We start from the raw sequence: 20,774 nt of genomic DNA on the forward strand, positions 1-20,774 counted from the left end.
ACACGTAATATGCAGTTTATATACACACGTAATATACAGTTTATATACACACGTAATATACAGTTCATATATACACATAATATACAGTTTATACATACACATAATATACAGTTTATATACACGTAATATGCAGTTTATATACACACGTAATATACAGTTTATATACACACGTAATATACAGTTTTTATATATACACAATATACAGTTTATACATACACATAATATACAGTTTATATACACACGTAATATGCAGTTTATATACACACATAATATACAGTTTATATACACACATAATATACAGTTTATATACACACATAATATACAGTTTATATACACACGTAATATACAGTTTATATACACACATAATATACAGTTTATATACACACATAATATACAGTTTATATACACGTAATATACAGTTTATATACACACATAATATACAGTTTATATACACACATAATATACAGTTTATATACACGTAATATACAGTTTATATACACACATAATATACAGTTTATATACACACATAATATACAGTTTATATACACACTTAATATACAGTTTATATACACACATAATATACAGTTTATATACACACATAATATAGTTTATTTACACACGTAATATACAGTTTATATACACATAATATACAGTTTATATACACACATAATATACAGTTTATATACACACGTAATATACAGTTTATATACACATAATATACAGTTTATATACACATAATATACAGTTTATATACACATAATATACAGTTTATATACACATAATATACAGTTTATATTCACATAATATACAGTTTATATATACACATAATATACAGTTTATACATACACATAATATACAGTTTATATACACACGTAATATGCAGTTTATATACACACATAATATACAGTTTATATACACACATAATATACAGTTTATATACACACATAATATACAGTTTATATACACACGTAATATACAGTTTATATACACACATAATATACAGTTTATATACACACATAATATACAGTTTATATACATGTAATATACAGTTTATATACATACATAATATACAGTTTATATATACACATAATATACAGTTTATATACACACGTAATATAGTTTATATACACACGTAATATACAGTTTATATATACACATAATATACAGTTTATACATACACGTAATATACAGTTTATATACACGTAATATACAGTTTATATACACATATACAGTTTATATACACATAATATACAGTTTATGTACACATAATATACAGTTTATATACACATACTGTACAGTTTATATATACACATAATATACAAGTTATATACACACGTAATATACAGTTCATATACACATAATATAGAGTTCATACACACACGTAATATACAGTTTATATACACACGTAATATGCAGTTTATATATACACGTAATATACAGTTTATATACACACGTAATATGCAGTTTATATACACACATAATATACAGTTTATATACACACATAATGTACAGTTTATATACACATAATATACAGTTTGTATACACGTAATATACAGTTTATATACACATAATATACAGTTTATATACACACACATAATATACAGTTTATATATACACATAATATACAGTTTATACATACTCATAATATACAGTTTATATACACTTAATATACAGTTTATATACACATAATATACAGTTTATATACACACGTAATATGCAGTTTATATACAAACATAATATACAGTTTATATACACACGTAATATACAGTTTATATACACACATAATATACAGTTTATATACACACGTAATATACAGTTTATATACACACGTAATATACAGTTTATATACACACATAATATACAGTTCATATACACGTAATATACAGTTTATATACACACTTAATATACAGTTTATATATACACGTAATATACAGTTTATATACACACGTAATATAGTTTATGTACACACGTAATATACAGTTTATATATACACATAATATACAGTTTATACATACACGTAATATACAGTTTATATACACGTAATATACAGTTTATATACACATATACAGTTTATATACACATAATATACAGTTTATATACACATAATATACAGTTTATATACACTTAATATACAGTTTATATACACACATAATATACAGTTTATATACACACACACATAATATACAGTTTATATACACACGTAATATACAGTTTATATACACACGTAATATACAGTTTATATACACATATAATATACAGTTCATATACACGTAATATACAGTTTATATACACACTTAATATACAGTTTATATATACACGTAATATACAGTTTATATACACACGTAATATAGTTTATATACACACGTAATATACAGTTTATATACACACATAATATACAGTTTATACATACACGTAATATACAGTTTATATACACGTAATATACAGTTTATATACACGTAATATACAGTTTATATACACATATACAGTTTATATACACATAATATACAGTTTATATACACATAATATACAGTTTATATATATACACGTAATATACAGTTTATATTCACACGTAATATACAGTTCATATACACATAATATAGAGTTCATACACACACGTAATATACAGTTTATATACACACGTAATATACAGTTTATATATACACATAATATACAGTTTATATACACTTAATATACAGTTTATATACACACATAATATACAGTTTATATACACACATAATATACAGTTTATATACACGTAATATACAGTTTATATAAACATAATATACAGTTTATATACACACATAATATACATTTTATATACACACGTAATATACAGTTTATATACACACGTAATATACAGTTTATATACACATAATATACAGTTTATATACACGTAATATACAGTTTATATATACACATAATATACAGTTCATACATACACATAATATACAGTTTATATACACGTAATATGCAGTTTATATACACACATAATATACAGTTTATATGCACACATAATATACAGTTTATATATATACACAATATACAGTTTATACATACACATAATATACAGTTTATATACACACGTAATATGCAGTTTATATACACACATAATATACAGTTTATATACACACATAATATACAGTTTATATACACACATAATATACAGTTTATATACACACGTAATATACAGTTTATATACACACGTAATATACAGTTTATATACACATAGTATACAGTTTATATACACATAATATACAGTTTATATATACACATAATATACAGTTCATACATACACATAATATACAGTTTATATACACGTAATATGCAGTTTATATACACACATAATATACAGTTTATATACACACATAATATACAGTTTATATATACACAATATACAGTTTATACATACACATAATATACAGTTTATATACACACGTAATATGCAGTTTATATACACACATAATATACAGTTTATATACACACATAATATACAGTTTATATACACACATAATATACAGTTTATATACACACGTAACATACAGTTTATATACACACATAATATACAGTTTATATACACACATAATATACAGTTTATATACACATAATATACAGTTTATATACACACATAATATACAGTGTATATACACACATAATATACAGTTTATATACACACACACATAATATACAGTTTATATACACATAATATACAGTTTATATACACATAATATACAGTTTATATACACGTAATATACAGTTTATATACACACATAATATACAGTTTATATACACACATTATATACAGTTTAGATACACACGTAATATAGTTTATATACAGACATAATATACAGTTTATATACATACATAATATACAGTTTATATACACACATAATATACAGTTTATATACACACATTATATACAGTTTATATACACGTAATATACAGTTTATATACACACATAATATACAGTTTATATACACACATAATATACAGTTTATATACACACGTAATATACAGTTTATATACACGTAATATACAGTTTATATACACATAATATACAGTTTATATACACGTAATATACAGTTTATATACACACATAATATACAGTTTATATACACATAATATACAGTTTATATACACACGTAATATAGTTTATATGCACACATAATATACAGTTTATATACAAACATAATATACAGTTTATACATACACATAATATACAGTTTATATACACATAATATACAGTTTATATACACATAATATACAGTTTATATACACATAATATACAGTTTATATACACACATAATATACAGTTTATATACACGTAATATACAGTTTATATACACACATAATATACAGTTTATATACACATAATATACAGTTTATATACACACGTAATATAGTTTATATACACACATAATATACAGCTTATATACAAACATAATATACAGTTTATACATACACATAATATACAGTTTATATACACATAATATACAGTTTATATACACATAATATACAGTTTATATACACATAATATACAGTTTATATATACACATAATATACAGTTTATACATACACGTAATATACAGTTTATATACACACGTAATATGCAGTTTATATACACACATAATATACAGTTTATATACACATAATATACAGTTTATATACACACGTAATATACAGTTTATATACACACGTAATATACAGTTTATATACACACATACTATACAGTTTATATACACACATAATATACAGTTTATATACACGTAATATACAGTTTATATACACACGTAATATACAGTTTATATATACACATAATATACAGTTTATATACACACGTAATATAGTTTATATACACACGTAATATACAGTTTATATATACACATAATATACAGTTTATACATACATGTAATATACAGTTTATATACACATAATATACAGTTTATATACACATATACAGTTTATATACACATAATGTACAGTTTATATACACATAATATACAGTTTATATACACACGTAATATACAGTTTATATACACACATAATATACAGTTCATATACACGTAATATACAGTTTATATACACACATAATATACAGTTTATATATACACGTAATATACAGTTTATATACACACGTAATATAGTTTATATACACACGTAATATACAGTTTATATACACACATAATATACAGTTTATACATACACGTAATATACAGTTTATATACACGTAATATACAGTTTATATACACGTAATATACAGTTTATATGCACATAATATACAGTTTATATACACATAATATACAGTTTATATACACATAATATACAGTTTATATATATACACGTAATATACAGTTTATATACACACGTAATATACAGTTCATATACACATAATATAGAGTTCATACACACACGTAATATACAGTTTATATACACACGTAATATACAGTTTATATATACACATAATATACAGTTTATATACACTTAATATACAGTTTATATACACACATAATATACAGTTTATATACACACATAATATACAGTTTATATACACGTAATATACAGTTTATATAAACATAATATACAGTTTATATACACACATAATATACATTTTATATACACACGTAATATACAGTTTATATACACACGTAATATACAGTTTATATACACATAATATACAGTTTATATACACGTAATATACAGTTTATATATACACATAATATACAGTTCATACATACACATAATATACAGTTTATATACACGTAATATGCAGTTTATATACACACATAATATACAGTTTATATACACACATAATATACAGTTTATATATACACAATATACAGTTTATACATACACATAATATACAGTTTATATACACACGTAATATGCAGTTTATATACACACATAATATACAGTTTATATACACACATAATATACAGTTTATATACACACATAATATACAGTTTATATACACACGTAATATACAGTTTATATACACACGTAATATACAGTTTATATACACATAGTATACAGTTTATATACACATAATATACAGTTTATATATACACATAATATACAGTTCATACATACACATAATATACAGTTTATATACACGTAATATGCAGTTTATATACACACATAATATACAGTTTATATACACACATAATATACAGTTTATATATACACAATATACAGTTTATACATACACATAATATACAGTTTATATACACACGTAATATGCAGTTTATATACACACATAATATACAGTTTATATACACACATAATATACAGTTTATATACACACATAATATACAGTTTATATACACACGTAACATACAGTTTATATACACACATAATATACAGTTTATATACACACATAATATACAGTTTATATACACGTAATATACAGTTTATATACACACATAATATACAGTGTATATACACACATAATATACAGTTTATATACACACACATAATATACAGTTTATATACACATAATATACAGTTTATATACACATAATATACAGTTTATATACACGTAATATACAGTTTATATACACACATAATATACAGTTTATATACACACATTATATACAGTTTAGATACACACGTAATATAGTTTATATACAGACATAATATACAGTTTATATACATACATAATATACAGTTTATATACACACATAATATACAGTTTATATACACACATTATATACAGTTTATATACACGTAATATACAGTTTATATACACACATAATATACAGTTTATATACACACATAATATACAGTTTATATACACACGTAATATACAGTTTATATACACGTAATATACAGTTTATATACACATAATATACAGTTTATATACACGTAATATACAGTTTATATACACACATAATATACAGTTTATATACACATAATATACAGTTTATATACACACGTAATATAGTTTATATGCACACGTAATATACAGTTTATATACAAACATAATATACAGTTTATACATACACATAATATACAGTTTATATACACATAATATACAGTTTATATACACATAATATACAGTTTATATACACATAATATACAGTTTATATACACACATAATATACAGTTTATATACACGTAATATACAGTTTATATACACACATAATATACAGTTTATATACACATAATATACAGTTTATATACACACGTAATATAGTTTATATACACACATAATATACAGCTTATATACAAACATAATATACAGTTTATACATACACATAATATACAGTTTATATACACATAATATACAGTTTATATACACATAATATACAGTTTATATACACATAATATACAGTTTATATATACACATAATATACAGTTTATATACACACGTAATATGCAGTTTATATACACACATAATATACAGTTTATATACACATAATATACAGTTTATATACACACGTAATATACAGTTTATATACACACGTAATATACAGTTTATATACACACATACTATACAGTTTATATACACACATAATATACAGTTTATATACACGTAATATACAGTTTATATACACACGTAATATACAGTTTATATATACACATAATATACAGTTTATATATACACACGTAATATAGTTTATATACACACGTAATATACAGTTTATATATACACATAATATACAGTTTATACATACATGTAATATACAGTTTATATACACATAATATACAGTTTATATACACATATACAGTTTATATACACATAATGTACAATTTATATACACATAATATACAGTTTATATACACGTAATATACAGTTTATATATACACATAATATACAGTTTATATACACACGTAATATACAGTTCATATACACATAATATAGAGTTCATACACACACGTAATATACAGTTTATATACACACGTAATATACAGTTTATATATACACATAATATACAGTTTATATACACTTAATATACAGTTTATATACACATAATATACAGTTTAGATACACACATAATATACAGTTTATATACACACGTAATATACAGTTTATATACACATAATATACAGTTTATATACACGTAATATACAGTTTATATACACACATAATGTACAGTTTATATACACACGTAATATACAGTTTATATACACATAATATACAGTTTATATACACACACATAATATACAGTTTATATATACACATAATATACAGTTTATACATACACATAATATACAGTTTATATACACACGTAATATGCAGTTTATATACACACATAATATACAGTTTATATACACACATAATATACAGTTTATATACACACGTAATATACAGTTCATATACACATAATATAGAGTTCATACACACACGTAATATACAGTTTATATACACACGTAATATACAGTTTATATATACACATAATATACAGTTTATATACACTTAATATACAGTTTATATACACATAATATACAGTTTAGATACACACATAATATACAGTTTATATACACACGTAATATACAGTTTATATACACATAATATACAGTTTATATACACGTAATATACAGTTTATATACACACATAATATACAGTTTATATACACATGTAATATACAGTTTATATACACATAATATACAGTTTATATACACACACATAATATACAGTTTATATATACACATAATATACAGTTTATACATACACATAATATACAGTTTATATACACACGTAATATGCAGTTTATATACACACATAATATACAGTTTATATACACACATAATATACAGTTTATATATATACACACATAATATACAGTTTATACATACACATAATATACAGTTTATATACACACATAATATGCAGTTTATATACTCACGTAATATACAGTTTATATACACACATAATTTACAGTTTATATACACACACGTAATATACAGTTTATATACACACGTAATATGCAGTTTATATATACACAATATACAGTTTATATACACTTAATATACAGTTTATACATACACATAATATACAGTTTATATACACACATAATATAGTTTATATACACACGTAATATACAGTTTATATACACATAATATACAGTTTATATACACACATAATATACAGTTTATATACACACGTAATATACAGTTTATACGTACACATAATATACGGTTTATATATACACATAATATACAGTTTATACATACACATAATATACAGTTTATATACACACGTAATATGCAGTTTATATACACACATAATATACAGTTTATATACACACATAATATACAGTTTTTATACACACATAATATACAGTTTATATACACACGTAATATACAGTTTATATACACACACATAATATACAGTTTATACACACGTAATATACAGTTTATATATACACACATAATATACAGTTTATACATACACATAATATACAATTTATATATACACATAATATACAGTTCATATACACACGTAATATAGTTTATATACACACGTAATATACAGTTTATATATACACATAATATACAGTTTATACATACACGTAATATACAGTTTATATACACGTAATATACAGTTTCTATACACATATTCAGTTTATATACACATAATATACAGTTTATATACACATAATATACAGTTTTTTATACACACGTAATATAGTTTATATACACACATAATATACAGTTTATATATACACATAATATACAGTTTATACATACACGTAATATACAGTTTATATACACGTAATATACAGTTTATATACACATAATATACAGTTTATATACACATAATATACAGTTTATATACACATAATATACAGTTTGTATACACATAATATACAGTTTATATATACACATAATATACAGTTTATATACACACGTAATATACAGTTCATATACACATAATATAGAGTTCATACACACACGTAATATACAGTTTATATACACACGTAATATACAGTTTATATATACACATAATATACAGTTTATATACACACATAATATACAGTTCATATACACACGTAATATACAGTTTATATACACATAATATACAGTTTATATACACACATAATATACAGTTTATATACACACATAATATACAGTTTATATACACACGTAATATACAGTTTATATACACATAATATACAGTTTATATACACACACATAATATACAGTTTATATATACACATAATATACAGTTTATACATACACATAATATACAGTTTATTTACACACGTAATATGCAGTTTATATACACACATAATATACAGTTTATATACACACGTAATATGCAGTTTATATACACGTAATATACAGTTTATATACACACATAATATACAGTTTATATACACACGTAATTTACAGTTTATATACACACGTAATATACAGTTTATATACACACGTAATATGCAGTTTATATACACACAATATACAGTTTATATACACTTAATATACAGTTTATATACACACATAATATACAGTTTATATACACACTTAATATAGTTTATTTACACACGTAATATACAGTTTATATACACATAATATACAGTTTATATACACACATAATATACAGTTTATATACACTTAATATACAGTTTATATACACACGTAATATACAGTTTATACATACACATAATATACAGTTTATATATACACATAATATACAGTTTATATACACACATAATATACAGTTTATACACCCGTAATATACAGTTTATATATACACACATAATATACAGTTTATACATACACATAATATACAGTTTATATATACACATAATATACAGTTTATATACACACATAATATACAGTTTATACACACGTAATATACAGTTTATATATACACACATAATATACAGTTTATGATGTATAAAAGGGAAATTTGTGAATATGTGTGTCTGTTCGAAATGTTTAGCTTACTTTCCAACATGCAACAAACTTTAAATTTGGCACCTGGGTAGCTTCCAGACTGTACACAATGCAACAAGTAGAAAAATAGACTTTTGTATATATTAATATTAGTCACGGCAAGTGAGCGGTGACGTCACATCTGTGATGTCACCTGATGACGTCACGCATCCCCCCACCCTCCGCGTAGCCCGTGTAATCCAAGCCAACCATCATCATCACACATCACCTCACAAGCATTTTTATTTGACCAGGTAAGGTCCCACACTGAGTGAGCCCCATAGAGACCCATACTCACAGAGAACCACACCCACAGAGACCCATACTCACAGAGACCCACAGAGACCCATACTCAAAGAGACCCATACTCACAGAGACCCATACTCACAGAGAACCACACTCACAGAGACCCATACTCATAGATACCCACAGAGACCCATACTCACAGGGACCCATACTCACAGAGACCCATACTCATAGAGACCCATACTCATAGAGACTCACTGAGAACCACACTCACAGAGACCCATACTCACAGAGAACCACACTCACAGAGACCCATACTCATAGAGACCCACAGAGACCCATACTCACAGAGACCCATACTCACAGAGACCCATACTCATAGAGACCCATACTCATAGAGACTCACAGAGAACCACACTCACAGAGACCCATACTCACAGAGACCCACACTTATAGAGACCCATACTCATAGAGACCCATACTCACAGAGACCCATACTCACAGAGAACCACACTCATAGAGACCCATACTCATAGAGACCCACAGAGACCCATACTCACAGAGAACCACACTCACAGAGACCCATACTCACAGAGACCCATACTCATAGAGACCCACAGAGACCTATACTCACAGAGACTCATACTCATAGAGACCCACAGAGACCCATACTCACAGAGACCCATACTCACAGAGAACCACACCCACAGAGACCTATACTCACAGAGACCCACAGAGACCCATACTCACAGAGACCCATACTCACAGAGACTCATACTCATAGAGACCCACAGAGACCCATACTCACAGAGACCCATACTCACAGAGACCCATACTCATAGAGACCCATGCTCATAGAGACTCAGAGAAAACCACACTCACAGAGACCCATACTCACAGAGACCCACACTTATAGAGACCCATACTCATAGAGACCCATACTCACAGAGACCCATACTCATAGAGACCCATACTCACAGAAACCCATACTCACAGAGAACCACACTCATAGAGACCCATACTCATAGAGACCCACAGAGACCCATACTCACAGAGAACCACACTCACAGAGACCCATACTCACAGAGACCCATACTCATAGAGACCCACAGAGACCCATAGTCACAGAGACCCATACTCACAGAGACCCATACTCACAGAGACCCACACTCACAGAGACCCACAGAGACCCATACTCACAGAGACCCACACTCACAGAGACCCATACTCACAGAGACCCACAGAAACCCACACGCACAGAGACCCATACTCACAGAGACCCACAGAGACCCACACTCACAGAGACCCACAGAGACCCATACTCACAGAGAACCACACTCACAAAGACCCCTACTCACAGAGACCCACAGAGACCCACACTCACAGAGACCCACAGAGACCCACAGAGACCCACACGCACAAAGACCCACAGAGACCCACACTCACAGAGACCCACAGAGACCCACACTCACAGAGACCCACAGAGACCCACAGAGACCCACACTCACAGAGACCCACAGAGACCCACACTCACAGAGACCCACTGCTTGTGACACAGGAGGGCCGAGCGAGAATCCGAGCGGTGACAACCGCCGGCCATGGACAGGGGCCGAGGCGGCGGCGGAGGCGGAGGAGGCGGAGGAGGCGGAGGAGGAGGAGACCCGAGAAGGATCACCGACATCTCGGCCAGGCTGAGGCAGCTGATTGTCCCTGACAGGGGGCGGCCGCTGGCCAGGGAGGGCCGGCACCCGGAGGGCGCCGGCGGAGCGACGGGCCGCGGGGAATCGAGGCGGGAGAGGAGCGAACGAGCGAGGCAGAGGGACGCGGCGGAGCGGGCGAGGGAGGCGAGGGAGCACGACGCCTTCCTGAGGGAGCAGCATGCGATGAACCAGAGGTTCGCCGAGAGGCGACGGGAGCTCGTGAGCCGGGGGGTCAACGTTTACTTCAATCCAGCGGAGGAGGCGTGGACGGCCGCCGGGGGGGGCATGGCGGGGCGGGGGGGGAGAGGGGGGGGGAGGAGCAGAGCGGGGGGAGGGGGGGTGAGAGAGGAGGCGGCGAGAGGAGGGGCGGGGGGAGCGGAGGGAGGGGTGGGGGGACGGGCGAGGGGGGAGGCGCAGAGAAGATCGTGGGGGGAGGCGGGGGGGGGAGCGGGGGGAGGAGGGAGGGCCGAGGGAGGAGGGGGCAGGGAGAGGGGTGGGAGGGTGGGTGAGTGGATGGGCCGACTGAGACAGGTCGTGACGCCGAGATGGAATCGTCATTCCGGGAGGGGGGGGTCAGGAGGGGCGGGCACTGGGTGAGGGAGGGGGTTCACTCTGACATGGGAGAGGCCAGTTCACCATGGGGGGGAGGGAGGGGGTTCACTCTGACATTGGTGAGGCCAGTTCACCATGGGGGGGAGGGAGGGAGGGGGTGTAGGTGTGCGGCTCGCTTCAAGCGTCTCGGCTTCGCACCGTGCTGTTTGGTGTCGTGATGTCTCCAAGTTCTTTCGGTAAAGTCATCACGTAGGTAGGTATAAAATAAATTAAATCACGTGACGTTTTGGGCGCAACACAACAAGCGTCCGTCATCAGGTGGGACAACCACAGCAAGAGACAATTGCTGAAGTGGGCAAAAGGGTTTCCGTGACAAGAGGCTATGTAGGTAAGAGAGGGGGGGAGGAGCCAGGGAGGAGAGATAGAGAGAGGGGGGCATGGGGTAGGGGGAGTGGAGTGCTGCTAGAGGGATTAAGAAACTAGCAATGAAATGCCGGGGGGGGGGGGGAGTGGGCGGGGCTGGGAGTGGGAGGCTGAAGAAACTGGAGATGCGGATATGAAGGCAACATCCTTCCAATGATTGCTCAATTTGTATCCATCTTCTCGGTTGAAGTTACGTCTAAGTTTATATATCTGGACGGCTTCATGAACAAACCTTTGATAGTAGCCTGAAGGTTTGCAGAGTACCTTGGTCTCGGATTAAACGAAATCATGAGAGCCCACAGCGTTATAGCAATGGTCAGCCACGGCCGTGTTTCAGATCTGACTTGTGCTCGCGAACACGGTCCGAGATATGTCGTTTCGTTTCCCCAATGTAACAGCCACCACAGGTGCAACTTCGTTTGTAGACTCCAGGATATTGCATGTCAGGAATGACATCCTTTACCGATGGGATTAGATCACGGATTTTGTGTGCTGTACTGAATTGGACCTGGATCTTGTGTTTGTTTAAGATTTTGGAAAACTTTTTGGTAACGCCTGCTATGTATGGTAACGTGATGGTTTTGATCGGCGTCTCAGGGGGTTGTTGCTCCATGGTTGGAGAAACATGATTGGAGAAACACGGTTGGAGAAACAGCTTTGCGAGTACCCATTCATCTTGAGGGCCTGGTGTACGTGTTCCAGTTCACTGGCTAGGTGGTGTTGGTCAGAAATACAGTGGGCCCTATGGTGTAGTGTTTTGATGAGGGAATGGGTACTCGGACCGCATTATTCGCAAAGCTGTTTCTCCAACCATGGAGAAACAACCCCCTGAGACGCCGATCAACACCATGACGTTACCATACATAGCAGGCGTTACCAAAAATATTTCCAAAATCTTAAACAAACACAAGATCCAGGTCCGATTCAGTACAGTACACAAAATCTGTGATCTAATCCCATCGGTGAAGGATGTCATTCCTGACATGCAATATCCTGGATTCTTCAAACTAAGTTGCACCTGTGGTGGCTGTTACATTGGGGAAACGAAACGACATATCTCGGACCGTGTTCGCGAGCACAAGTCAGATCTGAAACACGGCAGAACCAATACCTCCGCCGTGGCTGACCATTGCTATAACGCTGTGGGCTCTCATGATTTAGTTTTTTTCCAAGACCAAGGTACTCTGCAAACCACTATCAAAGGTTTGTTCATGAAGCCATCCAGATATCTAAACATAGACATAACTTCAACCGAGAAGATGGATACAAATTGAGCAATCATTGGAAGGATGTTATTAACCAGGTAAACCCTTAACTGCTTTATGGTGTTGCCTTCATATCCGCATCTCCAGTTTCTTCAGCCTCCCACTCCCTGACCCGCTCACTCCCCCCCCCACCCCCCCCCCCCCCGGCATTTCCTTGCTAGTTTCCTAATCCCTCTAGCAGCACTCCACTCCCCCTACCCCCCACACCCCCCTCTCTATCTCTCCTCCCTGGCTCCTCCCCCCTCTCTTACCTACGTAGCCTCTTGTCACGGCAACCCTTTTGCCCACTTCAGCAATTGTCTCTTGCTGTGGCTGTCCCACCTGATGACGGACGCTTGTCGTGTTGCACCCGAAACGTCACGTGATTTAATTCACTTTATTTTATACCTACCTGACTTTATACCTACGTGATAACTTTTACCGAAAGAACCAAAGGATGTGGCTCCCTTGCAGTCACGAAAACCTAGAATCTTGATTGAATGCCTCCAAGTGTCCCCAGGTCTCCGCGTGGAACCCTGAGGAGGTTTCCGCCTCTTTGCGTTCGGTCGCCTCGAACGTCGCATGGCCGCCGTCGGCGGTCGCCGCCGTTGCGAGCCGGCGAGGGGGCCGGAGCGGGAGAGGGGTGAACGACGTGCACACGTGCGGCCGTGTTCGTTGTGGACACGAAGGCCGCCTCGTTCTTACGGTGTGGCTGGTTGACTTCACTCGCAGAAAGTGGTGCTCGCTTCGCGACGGCCGGGAGGTGTCGACGACGGTGACAATGGCGGGCCGAGTCGTCCCCCGACCGGGGATTGAACTGGCACCCTTCATCGTCGTTAGACGGTTATCATTTGTTGACGGCGATTATTTTAACGTCACGTTTAAAGTTGCCTTTGCTGAACGCGCCGATTGTCGCTGGGCGCGCGTTGATTAAAAGCGGTGCAAAATGTGTGGAGGGTAGAACTAGATTTGCCGATATGGAGTTTGGCGTAAAACCTAGGGAGCATAACCCCAACGCTCGACTTGATGTTCAGGTTAAGGTTCAGAGGAAATTATTTGGTGGTTGCTAAAAACTATTTTGAGTTTCAAATATTCTGTCTTCAAAAGGTCGACCGAACATGCAAAACTGGTGGCCAACTACAAGAAACGTCTGACCTCTGTGATTGCCAACAAGGGTTTTGCCACCAAGTACTAAGTCATGTTTTGCAGAGGGGTCAAATACTTATTTCCCTTATTAAAATGCAAATACATTTTTGGCATGCGTTTTTCTGGATTTTGTTGTTATTCTGTCTCTCACCGTTCAAATAAACCTACCATTCAAATTATAGACTGATCATTTCTTTGTCAGTGGGCAAACGTACACAATCAGCAGGGGGATCAAATACTTTTTTTCCCTCACCGTAAGGAGGGAATGTGCGCTAACGCAATTTACCTAACAGGGAGGGCTACCGAACCTTCGAAACAAAAACCTTTTAACGATCAACCCCCGAGCCGCGAGGGAAGCGTAACAATTTCCGACGGATCAACCAGAAGCCACGGCCCGGCTCGCGGCTGCGACCACCCGCCAGACGGCGTGGGAACACAATTGAACGACAGAAGGGAGCGGTTCAGCGGACCGAAGCGCTCTTTGAACGAGCCATCGCCGCCAGTCCCCCCATCTCGAGCAGGAACTTGCGCGCTGGGGACCACCGGGACATTACGCGGATGGCCTAATGGGCGCAGCCCCTGCCTAGGAGGAGAAGATGGCAACCCGGCCTCCACACGTGGTCCATCACAGGGAGGCGATGGATCTCCGGGCTTCGGGCGCTGGGATCCTGCGGGCGACGCAACAGAATCCTTCCTGAAGCACAACTACCGGGCTCGCCCGCCCCGGCTCGTCGGACGCATCAGACACCCGCCGCTCTGGAGCCGGAGACGCACCGTCTACATGTGGCGGGACGTAGGGGGGGGGGCTTTAACCATGACGGGTGCACAAACCAGCGGCGGCGAGCGACCTGCGTACGGACGCGCTGCGGCCCCTTGGCCTCGATCACCTCGACAGGGCCCTGCCACGCTCGGTGTAATTTAGGCGACGTACCCAAGGGCACACGGTGGAAACTGCGGCCACGCCTTAGCCCCAGCGGTCCACGGGGTCCTGGACCTCCCGTGGTCCCACCGGCTTCTCTTTTGCGGCCTGCCGTTTGGCCGAATTCCCCCGAGACGCCTCCCACGTCTCCGTCAAACGCCCGAGTGTGGCCTGCATGGGCATGACGGCTCTGTTCCCTCCCAAATCCATGCCCGGTTGAGCTTCCACGGGTGGATCATTCTCCCTCCAATACACGAGGTCAAACGGGGAGAATCCTGTTGAGGCATTAATGGGCCATGCTATATAGTGGGCGGGACACCGGGAATGTGCAAATCCCAGTTCGACTTCACCTCATTGACCCGTTGGCACAACGTGGACCTAAGGGTCCTGTGGAAGCGCTCCGCCACCCCGTCCGTCTGAGGATGGTGGGGCAGGGTCCTGATTTGTTTTTGCACCCAGGGAGTTGCACACCTCCCGTGACAATCGAGAAGAACAATTCCGCCCCTGGTCTGCAAGAAGTTTTTCAGGAGCCCCCTTGTCCATGACGTAGCCGTGCAAGAACGTGTCCGCAATGGATGCGGCTGGCTGGTCTGGCAGAGGCGATGCCGCCGGCCCCCGGAACAGTTATTCTACCCTGACCAGGATACATTGATTTCCCCTCTGAGTGGCAGGGAACGGCCCGAGAATGTCCAGAGCGACGAGCTCATTGATACGAGACACCGTGATCGATTGCAACGGAGGCTGGGCCTGCCTGGATGATGGCTTGCGGGGTGTGCAATCAGTGCAACCTTTTACTATGTGGTATACTTTGTCCGTCATCCCAGGCCAATAGAAGTCAACGCTTCAGCGTCAGCAAGGTTTCACGGATTCCGAGGTGCATGAATTTCTCATGGGACCACCCGCCGTGTGAGTTTACCCCGCAGAGCATTCGGCACCACCGTGCAATAACACTGCAGCTCTTCAACCCGTCTTATCAAAAGTCATTCGTGGAGGACTGTGAGGGACATGCATCCCTGATGGCTTGCTTTTACTGCCTCTCGTACCAACGTGGTGCCGCAATTTCAAAGCGAGGCGTCCTCCATCTGGAGGCGTCCCCATTCAGCGCGCGTGAGACCCAACGTGCCGTCACCTACATGCATCCGCCGCGGGTGGCGGCGCGTCGACAGATGCCACTACAGCACGTGGCAACCTCGCGCACGATGGCTTACGTCAACCGGCACCCATTAAGCACGCACGCTGGTCACTCGGTGGTAAACGGGACAGCGACGTCTGCATCGCAGTGCCGCGCGCCCTTCCCGTAGATTACCGCGAAGGAGTTGTCCCGCAAACTTTCCAACCGGCGGGACAGTTGGCCGGAAGGCTGGTCAATACGCAGGGAATATCGGAGGGCCACGTGGTCCGTGCGCACGACAGAGTCTCGTCCGTAAAGATACGGCCTATATCGCTGCACAAGACGAACTGTGGCCAGCGAATCTCTGCGCGTCGCACAGCAGCGCCGCTCTGCGCGGGACAGCGCATGGCTCCCGCGGGCCACTACGTTATCCGTGCCGTTCGCGACCTGGGACAGCGCAGCATCAATTCCGGCGTCGCCGCTGTCCGTGTCCAACGCAGAGGAGCGGAGAGAAATCGGGGCCGCCGAGGGGTCGGCGCGCTGACGAGGCCATCGCCCGACACGACAATCGCGGCCTCCTCCCCCCCCGTCCACCGAAATCTCTGGCCCTTGGCAGCGAGCGTGTGGAGCGGTTTTGGGATCGTCGCGAACTTGGGGAACAAAGCGGCGATAATATGACGTGAAACCCTGACAAAATTGGGAACTTCACCCACCGACTTGGGGGTTGGCCATGTGTGCACGCGCGCCGTTTTGTCGGGAGCCATGGCTAACCCGGTCTCGCGAACGATGTGGCCCAAATACTGCACCGATGTTTGCAAGAGGTGGCACTTTTGCAAGTTTAAATTTGAGATTGGCTGTCTGCACTTTGGCAAACAGGGACCGCAGTCGCTGCAAATGCTGCTGATACCTGTGCCCGAACATAATGACGGGCGTTCGATACTTCATGTTGCGTTAACGTGCACTTAGCCTGGCACAAGCGCCGTGGTGACGTCACCGACATTTGTGGCGAATGGCGGTTGTTGTTGTGTATGACCAGCAGGTGGGGTGTAACTGAGTCGCAGACATCTTAGGAGCAACACGATTATTAACTATTAACACAACACACTGGAGGCTATTAACACAACACACTCCAGACTATTAACACAACACACTCCAGGCTATTAACACAACACACTCCAGACAATTAACACAACATACTCCAGGCTATTAACACAACATACTCCAGGCTATTAACACAACACACTCCAGGGCTATTAACACAACACACTCCAGGCTATTAACACAACACACTCCAGGCTATTAACACAACACACTCCAGGCTATTAACACAACATACTCCAGGGCTATTAACACAACATACTCCAGGCTATTAACACAACACACTCCAGGCTATTAATACAACATACTCCAGGCTATTAACACAACACACTCCAGGCTATTAACACAACACCAGGCTATTAACACAACACAATCCAGGTTATTAACACAACACACTCCAGGCTATTAACACAACACACTCCAGGGCTATTAACACAACACACGCCAGGCTATTAACACAACACACTCCAGGGCTATTAACACGACACACTCCAGGCTATTAACACAACACACTCCAGGGCTATTAACACAACACACTCCAGGCTATTAACACAACATACTCCAGGCTATTACCACAACATACTCCAGGTTATTAACACAACACACTCCAGGCTATTAACACAACATACTCCAGGCTATTAACACAACATACTCTAGGCTATTAACACAAAACACTCCAGGCTATTAACACAAAACACTCCAGGCTATTAAAACAACACACTCCAGGCTATTAACACAACACACTCCAAGCTATTAACACAACACACTCCAGGCTATTAACACAACACACTCCAGGCTATTAACAACACACTCCAGGCTATTAACACAACACACTCCAGGCTGTTAACACAACATACTCCAGGCTATTAACACAACACACTCCAGGTTATTAACACAACACACTCCAGGCTATTAACACAACACACTCCAGGCTATTAACACAACACACTCCAAGCTATTAACACAACACACTCCAGGCTATTAACACAACACACTCCAGGCTATTAACAACACACTCCAGGCTATTAACACAACACACTCCAGGCTGTTAACACAACATACTCCAGGCTATTAACACAACACACTCCAGGTTATTAACACAACACACTCCAGGCTATTAACACAACACACTCCAGGTTATTAACACAACACACTCCAGGGCTATTAACACAACATACTCCAGGCTATTAACACAACATACTCCAGGCTATTAACACAACACACTCCAGGTTATTAACACAACATACTCCAGGCTATTAACACAACATACTCCAGGGCTATTAACACAACATACTCCAGGCTATTAACACAACATACTCCAGGCTATTAACACAACACACTCCAGGCTATTAACACAACACACTCCAGGCTATTAACACAACACCAGGCTATTGACACAACACACTCCAGGCTATTAACACAACACCAGGCTATTAACGCAACATACTCCAGGCTATTAA

At 36.8% G+C, this 20,774-nt stretch overlaps 1 pseudogene; it reads right to left on the minus strand.

The window, feature by feature from the left end:
* Nucleotides 1-16,737, minus strand: part of LOC142912365 (uncharacterized) — a 79,061-nt pseudogene extending 62,324 nt beyond the window's left edge.
* Nucleotides 16,738-20,774: the final 4,037 nt, after the last annotated feature.

This window comes from Petromyzon marinus, unplaced genomic scaffold, assembly GCF_048934315.1.
Source record: "Petromyzon marinus isolate PM22_M1 ecotype Great Lakes invasive population unplaced genomic scaffold, UKy_Petmar_22M1.pri1.0 PM_G_Scaffold_2, whole genome shotgun sequence".
Classification (NCBI taxonomy): domain Eukaryota; kingdom Metazoa; phylum Chordata; class Hyperoartia; order Petromyzontiformes; family Petromyzontidae; genus Petromyzon; species Petromyzon marinus.